The sequence below is a fragment of the Anser anser genome (assembly GCF_964211835.1).
Source record: "Anser anser genome assembly, chromosome: 5".
NCBI classification, from domain to species: Eukaryota; Metazoa; Chordata; class Aves; order Anseriformes; family Anatidae; genus Anser; species Anser anser.
In genome coordinates this window covers 15,219,056-15,232,127 of record NC_139725.1, presented here as the reverse complement: position 1 = coordinate 15,232,127, position 13,072 = coordinate 15,219,056, and the positions used below count along the sequence as shown (strand labels likewise).

The 13,072-nt window shown below is 38.2% G+C and overlaps 1 long non-coding RNA gene across 1 annotated transcript; it reads left to right on the top strand.

Moving 5' to 3' along the window:
• Positions 1-6,275: 6,275 nt before the first annotated feature.
• On the top strand, positions 6,276-10,702 carry LOC310901031. The gene is made up of 2 exons (XR_014585548.1): positions 6,276-6,315; positions 9,753-10,702. It is a non-coding gene; the product is annotated as an uncharacterized lncRNA (long non-coding RNA).
• The last annotated feature ends 2,370 nt before the right edge of the window (positions 10,703-13,072 follow it).

The following is a 13,072-nucleotide window of genomic DNA, read 5'->3' as shown; positions in this document are numbered from 1 at the left end:
AGTTTTTGAATATCTAGAACAGTATATTTACTGCACTGTGGTTTTAAAAATCTTGGAGACATAACATAAAATAACACTAACGGTTTTAAAAGTAAAGTGATTTTTTTTTTTGGAGTGCTAATGTGGATCAAGCCTCTAGTCCTAAATATTCCCTCAACAAATAAGCTAGTATAGAATGATCAAAACTGTGGTGGCACAAAAGTATTGTTATCCAATAGTATTCAAACAGTCTTTTAGTTACTAGCTACTTAATTTTTGACTAGTAATATACAAGCTTTCTGTTCAGACAGAATATAAATTGGCAGAGATAAAATTTTAATATGGTACTCTCAGAGGAGAGTAACAGCTCATTTGAGTGCACGTATCATTTACATTTAGTAGTCAGAATGGAGCAAGGGGTAAATATTCCCATTGTAACTCCTGCCAACGCCTCATCTGTACCAGGAAAACCAATCATCCATTCAGTAAATGGAATTCACAGAATCTCAAATATATACATTTGCTGGATAATTTTTTAAGAGAACACAAGAGCAATGCAAATTTAAGAATAAAGATGTGTAGCATTAGAATCAAAAAATAAATAAATCAGTTGTACAACACAGTGAAAGAAATGAAAAAGAATTGCTTATCTTAATTGAGAAGAACAGAAATGTAGCTGTCTGCTGCTACCAGCAGTAAACAAACTGGTAGAGGCCTCAAAGCTCAAAGCAGCATATAAGGAAGAGCCTTCTCATCCCAGAAATGGAATTTCAGGCCATGCCAAGGAATTAAGAAATTAATGAGAAAGCAAAGAGGTTTTTAGGAATTCAGAGTGCCAGTATGAGGAAATGCTTAACTGAACACAGGATACCTCTGCATTTCACTTCCACAAGTGGTGCCTGTGTTCAGCTTACTTGGCCCCTGCGACTTTCTGCTATCTCTGATGGCCCCGGGGTCTGTGAAGGCTCTGCAAACTAAGCAGCAGAACTTCACTTGTTGTAGTGAAAAGACAAGAGGAAAAAAAAAAAAAAAGGAAAAAGAAAAAAAAAGAGAAAATCCAAATTATAAATATTAATAGAACAGTATTGGCTCTGAGTTTTTTGCATACTGTGCAAGAATTGCACTACTAAACTAGGATCTGAAGTGCAGCTGCTGACCAAGACTTCATGGGACAGAAACTGGAAAAAATTTGCATCCACTGGGAAAAACAAACAAGATCTATCCTGCTAAAATAGCATGGTCTGCATGGCATGAATACCACTATGGTGCTGTCATTTCACTACAGCAGAAACTCTAGAAATACAGGTCATGAGTCACAATGGTAAATCTAAACTCCGATCTCCACAAAACACATAATCTAACTCTGTATAATCTGTATACTTCATTTTTTTTTTCTATTTGATTAATGAGGAAAGTAACACATTTGCTTAATACATAGGGTCACTGAGATTAAGGGTAGAGTTGAGAGCCTTTATTTCAACATATTCTGCCTTTCAAAGTACTGTCTAAGGGGAGACTACTCCAACTGATTCATCTTCCGCTCCCTGAACTCTGATGAAAATGGGCCTGCCTTGTCTCATTACCTCTGCTTCAGCCCTTGGAGTCACCTCAGGGTAGTTATGACTGCTCTGCAATACATCACGAGAAATGGTTACTTACCCTCATGGGGCTCTGAACGATGGTGATAAAAGCCATGTCAGAACAGACAGTCATACATTGAGATGCCTAAGGTAGCTCTCCTTACTCTACCAAAAATAGAATGAAAAGGCAATAAGCTAACAACTACTGAAGAATTCTCTCTCCACTGTTCAACAGTTTTAAGGCACATTAATTGTTGCCTTTAGATTTTCCTGGTTGCTGGCTTACCATTCCAATTAACCTGCCTAAACTTTTAATGATGGTGTCACATGACAGAATGTAAACCGTGCCTTTTCAGTTTTCAGCTTGTTCTAAACCTTGGGAGTGAGTAAAAAGACATCCCTTTTGGCCCTTGAAGACTCCATTTTTCTCCCTAGCAAGATCATTTAAATTACAGTCCATTGTACCTAAACAGCACTGTTCCTGAGCTGAAAATGTATCTCCTGGAGCACCACCAACAAAGGCTTGCTGAACCCATCACCAGCAGGAGGCACGTGGACTCATTCCTCTTTTAAATGCTGGAACCTGCAGTGTTCTATCTGGCTCCTCTGGGACTGGATTTCATTGATTTCATTCAGTTCCTTGCTCTACTCTTTGTACATCTAGAGATTCTAGTAATATACCAAAAAGTTCCCATCAGGACATGGAATTGTGTCCCCTTATGGAGTATTCAAAAAATTTCGATCTGTAAAGGAGCTCCAAGAAAAATGTAAAAAGAGTAAACAGTAAGAATAACAATGGGGCTTTCTAATAGGTAAATACACAACACATCCAGTTCTCTCTGATACCCCCTAGACATCATATTGATGTGATTAATAGATAGCTTATCTCCTTGCTAATCTTTTACTTAAAAAGTCTTTCCTCTCCTTGCTGTCTCTGTTTAAGGACTTCCATTCTTCCATTCTAGATAGATGCTGGTGCACTCCAGACCTTTTTACTTAGTCGCTGTGGAAGGTGGAAGAACAAGGACAGCTGTTTGTACTCATTTTCGTAACAATAAATTTCACTGAACATATTAGGATTCTTTCAAGATACCAATATCCTGATCAGGTTCTGTGCAACAGGGAGGTCGTGTTGTACTGACAGCTATGCCTTGAGCCCCTTAAGTGAGAAGATAGAAAAAACACAATTTCTTCAACATATGCATAAATTATATTAGCATGGTCAATTGGCTACCCTGATGGTAAGTCGATGATTAAACCTGACAAAGAACTGACAGACTGACAGTAACTGTTTTGTCAAGACCATCCTTTTAATGGGAGAAAGATGTTACATGCATGACTAGAATTCTGTTAAAGTAGAATAGCATTTGTTAAAGACAACCTGACACAAGCACAGTTAATCCAAAATGACTCTGGCTGCACTTTTGTTGGCTTTTTGTAAAGTCATTATAAACCAACTACTCAGCTGTAGCTAGTAGAAATGGTTGCATGTCCACATGAGCCTCTGATTGATGAAAATAAAATGTAGGTTACAATGAAAAGAAATGTTTAAGTGCCTAGAATAGCTGCACGTGTTGTCATCCTCATCAGTTCAGAGAAGATGGTTTCAGTGAAAGAGCTAACTTTGCATATGTGGAGCTAAGAAAAGAACTTGCTAGCTATTTCACACCCAGCTGATGCATATTCATTCCTGTGACCATGGCAGCCCTCAAGCTTCTCTAACATTAGATTATCAAGGCACAGAGCAGCACTAGAATTAGAGCTGTCAAAAAGTGCTAAAAGCACCTATTTGCACATGTCTTGACTTACCATACTCCCAAGTTCTGGACCATTCTGTAGTGAAATGGGACTGACTTCTAGTGTGGAAAAGTTCTTGTGTTTTAACTCTCATGTAAGTGAAAAAACATGAAAGATGGCTGCAACTATGGAAGATGGCTGCAACTGAGGGGCATTTACAAAACTTAGGTTCTATCAGTTTTTGAACCATGCTGCATTTAAAACATTTGCAAGCTTTTTTTATTTTTTGTCATGTTTGCATTGACATGGAAGAATTTACAAAATCCATTTATACTCCGTTTGTCCTGCAATGTGGTTTTACACCTTGTCTTGACTGACAGATCAAAAAATTATATATTATTGCGGAACAAACGAAGGAAAATCTTTTCATGAAATGGATGAACTATGTGACCTAGTTTCTTAGCATATAAAAATGAGGTGATTAACATCCTCCTACCTTCCTGAGGTGTTCCCAGACTTTATAGATCAATAATAAGCTATGGAAAAGTCAAATATTATTTGGGAAGCTGCAATCCAGATAAAGCCACCCTGTTAGTTATATATATATATGAAGGCTAACATGTTTCTTTATCTGAAATTTTTTAAGACTTCAGTATCTAAAGCCACAATCTGTCCATATATGACTTCCACAAAGCCAGTGAGCCCCTTCAGAAATTAATGAGCTATTCCTAAAGATTTTTCCTTAGCAAATGCAAGGCTTCATTACTTTAAAAAGTGGCATTTTTTACTTCTAGAACTGACATATGTGAGGTAAAAATGCAGTAAGGACAATACACTTCAATTTTCCCAGAAAGTAAAATCACCAAGGTCAATCCCTAGATAGGAACAGAGAAGAATATAGCTATATTACAAGAAAAAAATAAGCTCTAAGCCTCTCATGTCTAAATTTTGCACTGGGGAGTACTGCCAATGGAATGATCTTTATGACCTTGAAGAGTTAATGCTTGCATTACTTAGAGCTGTTGACTAAATGTTCAGCTAATGCTAGCATCCAGAGGCGAATGTCAAGAAATCACAGATACATAAAGATATTTATTTAAAAAATCAAGCTCATTTTAGCTACAGAAAATCTGGAAAGACCGAATGTAATGTTTAGTTTTTAAACCAATCCTCTCTACGTCTGGGTATAAACTTAGTTGTAATAGAAAGCAAACATAGAAAAAAAAAAGACTTGCACAGTCCAACTTAATTACTGTTCTTACCATTAAATTCTTTGAGGAAGTACTGACAGGTTTGACTAGTGTTCACATACCTGTCAAATGCAGTCCTTTACTTACATATACATTTTTCTTGAAAAACTTCAAGGCTCTCTTGTAACTACTGGCTTGTTATTGAAATACATCAATATAATCTGTGTAGTCTCTAGTCTTCTTCCCAGGTAATCAACTGCATGCAAGTCTCCTGAACTCCTCATAGTCCACAAAAACCTTGGAGAATCCATTTAACTACTGCACATACTTTAGTCCTCCAATCTATTGACTGGCAAGGTAGCGTTCATTTGCCTCCCAAGTCTTCTGTTGACTTGTTTTACACCTGCTTGTAATCCCTGAATAAAAGGGCCTCCTTTATGCAGAGAAGATATCATCAATTTTCTAAAGAGCAGAGCTAAATTCTTCTGAGATCCAATTTATTTTCTGTACCAGAACACACTTAGAGAACTATTTTAACTCTTCCAGGAGTGATCTGCTAGTAATCTCCATAACGCACTTTAATACAGAAAAATTTCTGACCATGTCCAAAGGGCTAAATCAAAAGTGGAGGCTCAGCTGCGTCTTTCCATCATAAAAGTACCAAAAAAAAAGTCAAATTCTACCCTTTAGTACTCTGGCCATTCAGGCTATTTTCCTTTCCTTCTCCCTTTAAACCCTTCCAGGCCTTGCAAACTCAGCTGGGAATATTGCTAGAGGAAAAGGAAGAAAGGAGAAAAGCTTCACTACATTCCTCTTGTCCCAGAGTTTGATCGTTTTTATAGTATTAAAAAATAAAAGCACGCCAATTCTTTATGCCATTCCTGCTAGCAGCTCCATTGCTTCTTTCACATAATACTGCATTGTGAGTTATAAGTCTTGAGCGTGGCACCTGAAAGGCTGGATCTAATAGTTTCGCTTATAGCATCCTTTCAAAGACTAAAAGGGTAATGGTTCAGGTATTTCATGAAGACTTATTAGGCAACCTAAAACAGATGACAGCAGTAGAACAATTAGTTACATTCATCAAGATCACCTGAACAAATAAGGAACAGCATGTCAGAGGCATTTGTAGTAACATCAAAAAAGAAGTAAATGTCTCCATATGTAAGTGCAGAAGGCTTGTCAGACTTTCATGCCTTCAATGTTATATTTTCCTTTCATAGAATCATAGAATGATTTAGGTTGGAACGGACCCTAAAAAGCAGCTAGTTCCAGCCGCCTTCCATGGGCAGGGACACCATCCCCTACATCAGGTTGCTCAAATGTGCTCATTCCACACTGTGAAAAGTTGCTAGCATAGACCTATGTCTTTCAGTTCTGGAATCTAGCCAGGTTTGTTTGCAGTCAGGTGTCTCCTGGCCTACTAATAGCAGGAAAAAAAAAAAAAAAAGAAAGAAAAAGAAAAAAAAAAGAAGAAAAAAAAAGATTAACTACAATAAATCAATGATCCAGCAAAGGGGAGAAAAAATGCAAGTACACTGAAGAGAAACAGAATGTTAGCAGTCAGGACCTGACAGAGCTGGAATCAGTTAAAAGTGTTATTCATGAAACTTGCAGGTCTCCATATTTTCCTCCCTTTCTATAAGCGCAGTGATTAAGAACAGAAAATCAGTGTTAGCATTTCCAAGTTACAGCTCACCTTGTAGCAATTAAAAACATAATCTCTCCTGCATTGCACCTAATTAAAGGTGGACTAGGAAATGGAAATACACTTAATGGCAGTGCCAGTATTTTAGAGGCATCTGCCTGTACTGACGGGAGACACCAAGGTAAGAAAGTATTAGACAATCTATGCTGAAGTCCATGTTCACCACAGACTTCCTGTAAGACTGAGCAAGTCACTGTGCACTTCAGTTGCTTGTCTGCAAAGTGAGGATGTTGGGATTTCTCATCTCTCACAAATCTTCAATATTCTAGCTGGGGTCACATCAACAAAAAACTCCTATGGACAACCAGATTAAGTTTCAGAATGGCAGGCTGAAATTATTTTTTCCCCCCACATATGTCAGATTCACAATTTTTTAATCTCCTGGAACAAATATTAAATATACCTTTGAATTAAACTTTCTTATTAATAGGTCTGCAGTACTAACAGACTAATTATACATCTACCTTGCTTAATCTCAGTAACGGTTTCCATGAAAAACCTACTAAGTTCATGACACCTCCAGTCATATTTGCCTTAAAATTATGAAAGCACAGCTAGCTATTCCAAAGTAGCTCATCACCTTAGTAACCTCACTAGGAAAGCAATTTTCATAAAGATAACTTTTTTTTTTTTTTTTTTTTTTTACAACTCAGTAGTTGGAGAGCAGTGCTAAAGCATTAATTCTAATGGTATTTATTTTCAAAGGTAGCTGACCAAGCGTAAAGTAGGATGCTCAGCTATCCCAATTATGTTAGTATGATTTGTGCTAAGTTATGTAGCTATCTTAAAATTCCATCTTAGTGGCTTTTTTAGCAGTACTGAACATCCACAACAACCAATTCAAGTAGCAATTGACTTGTTACCGACTTGCACAAGTCACATAGCGAATGAGTGTCAGACATGAGAAAACAGTTCAGAGGTCACTAATCTCACCACAGTCCAATGATATTCAGAATGACGAAGTGAACATAGATGCAACGCAAGTAGAATAAAGGGCACAAATACCTTCCTTATCAAAAAGGAGAAATAGCCGCAGGAGAAGTATCAATCTTAAACAAAGCACTGTGGAGACATTCATGTGTGCGCATTTACTTTAATTAGTAAGTGGCTATCTGCTGTTCTAACAGAAAAGAAACTTCAACAAAATAGAATGAACCTGCATGACTCCCTTGGCAAGTACAAAGCAGAATAACATTCTTTTTAAAAAGGATAGAAAGATCAGCACAAAAAAGGCAAAGACAACAAGCATAAAAAATGCACCCTCAACAAAATATGGGACTAAACTACATGGTGGATATTACACAAATAATCATTTGAGAATACAGACACTTCCCCTGCACCAACAGCTCCAGAAGAATCACAGCAGGGATGTGCTTGCTATTATAGGGGTGGCATCCCTTCTATTAAATATTTTTTCATTGGTTTTTATTTTTTAAACAGTAAAAAATCCTTCAATTATTGAAAAATGTTTTTACTTGCTAAGATCTTTGGGTAACTGTATTGGAGATGTAATTTAATACTGTATGAATTCTTCAGTTTATCATATTTATTCTCAATATACTTCCTTACGACTTTGTCATACTACAAAGATCATATTGTTTGGGAAAGAGCAGCTACACATGTACTAAACATCTCCAGTTCCAAAAGGCAGAGCAGCCACTGCTCACTCACTCCATTTCGGTATGAACTAGCCTGCCAGTGTAAGGTGCATGAACTTGAGAACTTTGGCCTTGCCTTTTCTGCCTATACCATCACATCGTGAGAGATCCTGTTTGCTTGATTGATTGCTTTTTGAACTTCACACCGTAAAGTAGAAGCACTACTTCCACATTCTGTTTCTAGTTTTTGTTCTTCTTGGTCTTGATTCAAGAATTCTAATGCTTCAATTTACACCTCTGTAGGGAATTTTAGTATTCTTCTCCCATTTTTCTTATTTGGATGCCTTTTAAACCTGAAACATTTACTACAATATGAATTGCTTCTATTGTCATCCACGGTGGATTCTGTCTGTGCTTGGGGTAAAACAATGAAACCAGTACTGTCTTCTCCCTGTAGCGAGTGGCCCTAATGTTTGACTTTCAAGGCCTAATGGGACGGCTGGAGACATCTGTTTGACACAGGCTCTTGAACTTCATTCAGGAATTACAAAGGGGAAGGATGAGCAGAGAGGTTGAGGGGAACATTCCAAGGAGTGACTGTGGAATATACAGTTAACTTCATTTACTTGTAGTACACGGAATTATCCCTGTCAGTAGGGTTTGCAAGCTCAGAAACAGCACCTGGAAGGGCTCTGACAAGAAAAAAGAAAAATAGTGAAGAAAAAAGTTGACTTTCAGGTTGACTCATGCAATTTGCCAAGACTTAAGCGCAATGGGAGCACTGGAATTGAGAACAAGTGCAATTGCATTTCTGCTTTTAGGAGGGGGTAGTTCCTACCTAGTGCCTGAGGAAATTAGAGAATGTAATGACGCCTCAGCGCCAAAAGGCCCCAAAAAGTATATGCACAGCAGGGATGGTGAGGGGAATCAATTGACTTAATCTGACTTTAATTAATTCCATAATGAGCATATAATTTCACCCTTCTGCAGTATGGAACATATTAATTATGAGTACAAAGAATAAACCCAATAAAAACAAAGCAAAATTAGAACTGTAATTTCCTTTCCCATACTGCTAAATGGAGAAGGAAAAACAAGGCAGCACTAGCCCACAGGTTTCTAGCTTGTGCCTGACTGAAAACAAAAACATACCAAAAATCCCAACATAATTAGCTAAGCATACAGTACATTTTTCTAATTTAAACCTTTCCAGTTGTTTTGATTTTTATGGAAACATATTATTTCATTAGCCCCAAAAAACCTCGCATTTCAGCCCTTGCTTAAAGCATCAGTAATAAGATGCAAAAGGCCTGTATCATGAAAATTGAAGATTACAATATGAAAATATTTTAAAAGCTCTTAATAGTTTGGTACAGGTTAAGGTATGAGAGAGCAGAGCTGGCTAACTGAATATTCACCCAACCCTGCCAGACCTAGAAAGAACATAATCTTCAAGTATCTTATTCTTGTTGAATTTCTTAAGCCAACATTGTTAAAAAAGACCAAAACAGGCACTATTTCCAGACAACATGTGACCGGTTACATTATAATGTATTGTATCAAGGAACACATGCCATGGTGCATTTCCAGTGCCCAGCATAGCAGTAGTGCCCAGCGCAAGAGGCAGTGGGCGCAACCTGGAACAGGTTTAAGTTCCATCTAAAGATCAGGAAGCATTTCTGTACTGTGCATGTCACGGAGCACTGGCACAAGTTGCCCACAGAAGCTGTGGAGTCTCCCTCCTTGGAGATCTTCATAAGCTGCCTGGACGTGGTCCTGGGCAACCTGTTCTGTGCGGCCATGCTTGAGCAGGGGTTGGACCAGATGAACCCAGAGGTTCCTGCCAGCCTTAAGCGTTCTGTGGTTCTGTGCTTTCCTTCTCCATCCTTTATAGACTTCTGCTCTTTCACCGACTCATTGCTTATGGTAACCAACATACTTTTTTGCTCTGCTTCTTCAGTTTTCACGTAGATTTAAACAAGGATGCCTAAGCTCTGGACAATGTAGTGTGGATTCTGCTGGAATGGATCACTGATTCAGCTGTGCAGCTCTATGAATAAATTCCCACAGATGGTGTGAAGAGTCAGGTGTGAAGAGTCAGATGCTATCTCCTGTATAAATTCACTGCATTATTACTAACTAATAAATGTCACCTGAAATATCACCAAGGAGCAGAAAACCTTTCTAGCATGAAGTCATCTGTCAGCCTGTGCACTACTGTGAAAAATTCTGGTCACCTACGTAGTAGCTACTCAAAGCTCTGCAGTAACAACTAGGACAGAAATCAGCCTTCACAAATTAGTTTACCTGTGGCAATGCTAACATCCTGCCAAGTCATAAGTCAGGTTTTTTCCTCAGCACAATTCTCCTTTTTCACAGCTGTCCCACAAGTGATGATATATTGCTAGTTTTCGGTAAGACAGTTATGATAGGCAGCACCACAGTCCAATTCAGCAAAAAGGAAGAATACATACACATTTGCCAATTTGTCCCAACATCCAGCAGTGAATAAGTGAATGATTTCTCATGTCTCCATTAATCTCAGATGTGTTACTGTGCATTCTACATGAAGATTAAGAAGCCGTTTTTGCTAGCAAAAGTACTGCAAGATATTAGAAGAAGACACTGCAATAAGTTTAACCAAAAGTATATAATCACTCATGGGTTTTTATTTTCTCAAAGGTGACAAATCTGTTTGGAGCTTTCACTTTGCCATTAGGGAAAGGAGGGGAATGCTCATTTCCTCAAAGCTACACTGCTTTGCTTTTGACCTAAAGGAATTATGTTGTCAAGAATTATAATGATGCAACAGCACTTTGCTTCTTCTGTATCTGGAGGAAAGAAAAGGGACATAAGGAAAAAAGAAAAAAAAAAAAGAAAAAAGCATGCAAGAAAGCAAAAGAAGCAGAACTAGCTAACAAAATGAAATTAGGAGATAAGGCAAATAAATTAACGTATCTGCAAGACTTGCCTTGCTAGTGTGCAAAGGTTTGATTCTGTTTGCTGGGTTGGGAGAGGGTGAGAGCTACACTTGGTGTTTTTTTTGGAACATTCACCACACAATAGCAGACATTGCTGTCACCTAGTATGGGATATATTGAATCCAAGTGACACAGCTGACAAAAAGAGTTATGTAGTTTCATGAGCTTGTGTACTTTATTGCTCACATTAGTTCCTGGGAAAGAGAAAGAGGGATCTCAATGGGCTGTAAATCTTCACTGACACTCCTCATGATACTGTCTCCTTGTATTAGGGAAAGTGAAGGTGACATGCGGTACCTGCCTATCATGAGTATGGCCAGCAAGAGATGTTTCTGATGCTCTGCTGTCTGACACATATCGCAGCAGACAACCAGAATCCAAGAGTGGACTGCAGAGAAGGCAATTGGCAGTACAGCTTCTCAGAGACATTTTCATTCTTGTTACTCACATTCCTGTAGGAAGTCAAGGAATGTCAGCTGAGGGAAAGGTTTTGAATTCTCCGCAGAGTCCTACTAAAACAAAAGGGCTTGGACTGAAAAATAAATAAAATAAATAAATAAATAAATAAATAAATATGAATAAACCTCATTGTCCTCCTCTTTGCTCAAGCAATCTGAAAAAGCTGCTGAGAACTGCACAAATTGGCTCTATTTGACTTGCCTTGCAGTGGCAGATCTAACAGCTGCCAAGTCACAATGCTGCCTCCCACCAGTTGTCATGCTGTCAATGAGTATATGTGTCAGAAGGTGTAAGGTAGGCTGGTTTACCCACAATGGGGACATCATGAAGGCATCCGCCTACCACAGTGTGATGAGCTCTGGCTAGATCAGGCTAGTTCACAGGGACACATATCTGCTGGTTCCTAAGCCTGCTGAGTCAGATCAGGCTGCATTTAGATGGTTTGGAGTTTCTCTGCTTTCCTTTGTTATTCTTGCAGTCTGATGCTCTCATTCCCAACTGACTGCAAAACTGATGCAGATTGAAAAATAACAAGAAAAAGACACAAAAAGCACATTTCACCATTAGCAAGTTTGACAGCTACCTGTCATGAACCAGTGTCTCTGATGCCACAGAACATACTTGTGCCACTATATCCATATCTGACAGACAGTGCCATAGTTTTATTTCTGGTCTCAAGCGTCCTGGCTTAGAGTGAGTTAGTTTAGAAGGACTCAAACTGAGTAAATGCAGTGCTACCCAAACTGCTTTGTACTCAGGCACCAAAGTAAGCATCTTCCTGTTAGTTTGTGGGTCTGGGAAAACTGCTTGCTCCAGCAATGATAAATTGCTGGAGCAAGTAAAGACATACCTTACTTCTTATGATGCAAGACCTAGAGGTCCAGAGGAAAGACCTAGCAAAGCAGGAAATTAAGAATTATAAAAATGTGTAGACCATAGTGTCATGTGAGATGGAATTGATTTTAAATGATTGGCCTCTCACACAACAGTTATCATTTTTGTTATTTCCATTTCAGAAAGGGCTGTTTGACTACTGCGTTACTAATGCCATTAGCACTGCTGCTGGAGTGTAGTCATGCAGATTCTGCATAAGGTTTCATACACGTATAGCATTACAAGCATGACAATTTGACATCTGTTTAATTTAAATCATATTTACAAGAGATTACACAAACCAGGAGAGTTTATCCATCTTTCTTTCAAAGATTAGATTTGTTAGGCAAAACCAAGAATACATGTATCCAGTGCATTGCAAACAGCTGTCACTTGTTTCAACAAGTCAGCATAGAGTTGTTTTCTGACACTGTTTGCTTAAGCCTTCTATGACTGTATAAGACTGCTGAAAATAAGCTAACTAATTACAATCTATGTGCAATGCAGAGTTCTCACCTAGAAGACACAGTACCAAAGGAAAAGCAGCTTTGTATTTCTGTTTAGCATAATAGACTGCAATAATAGTAAGACCTCCAAGTTCTGTTTAGGACCATTCAAAGTAATTTATAAAGTCATTCCCATAGTTCCTCTTTTTGCAGGGTTGAAACTGAGGCACTACAGTCATCTTATTAGGATTATTGATACAGACAGGAATAGATCAACTCCTTAGACCCAATGAACTACAGCACTACATTTCCATTATTCAATGTAAATTTGTTGACAAACCTCAGCCTTCAAAGTTCTACCCAGAGTAGCTAAGTCACAGTATCAGGACGGTTATCTAAAACATGGATAAGCCTTGTGGAGTCAGGGGAAATCAAGTTAAATAACTACCTGAGTACTTACAGAATATCCTGTTTCTGAACCTTTGCAGAAAAGGACATCAAAAGTACCATCACTGTTTTTT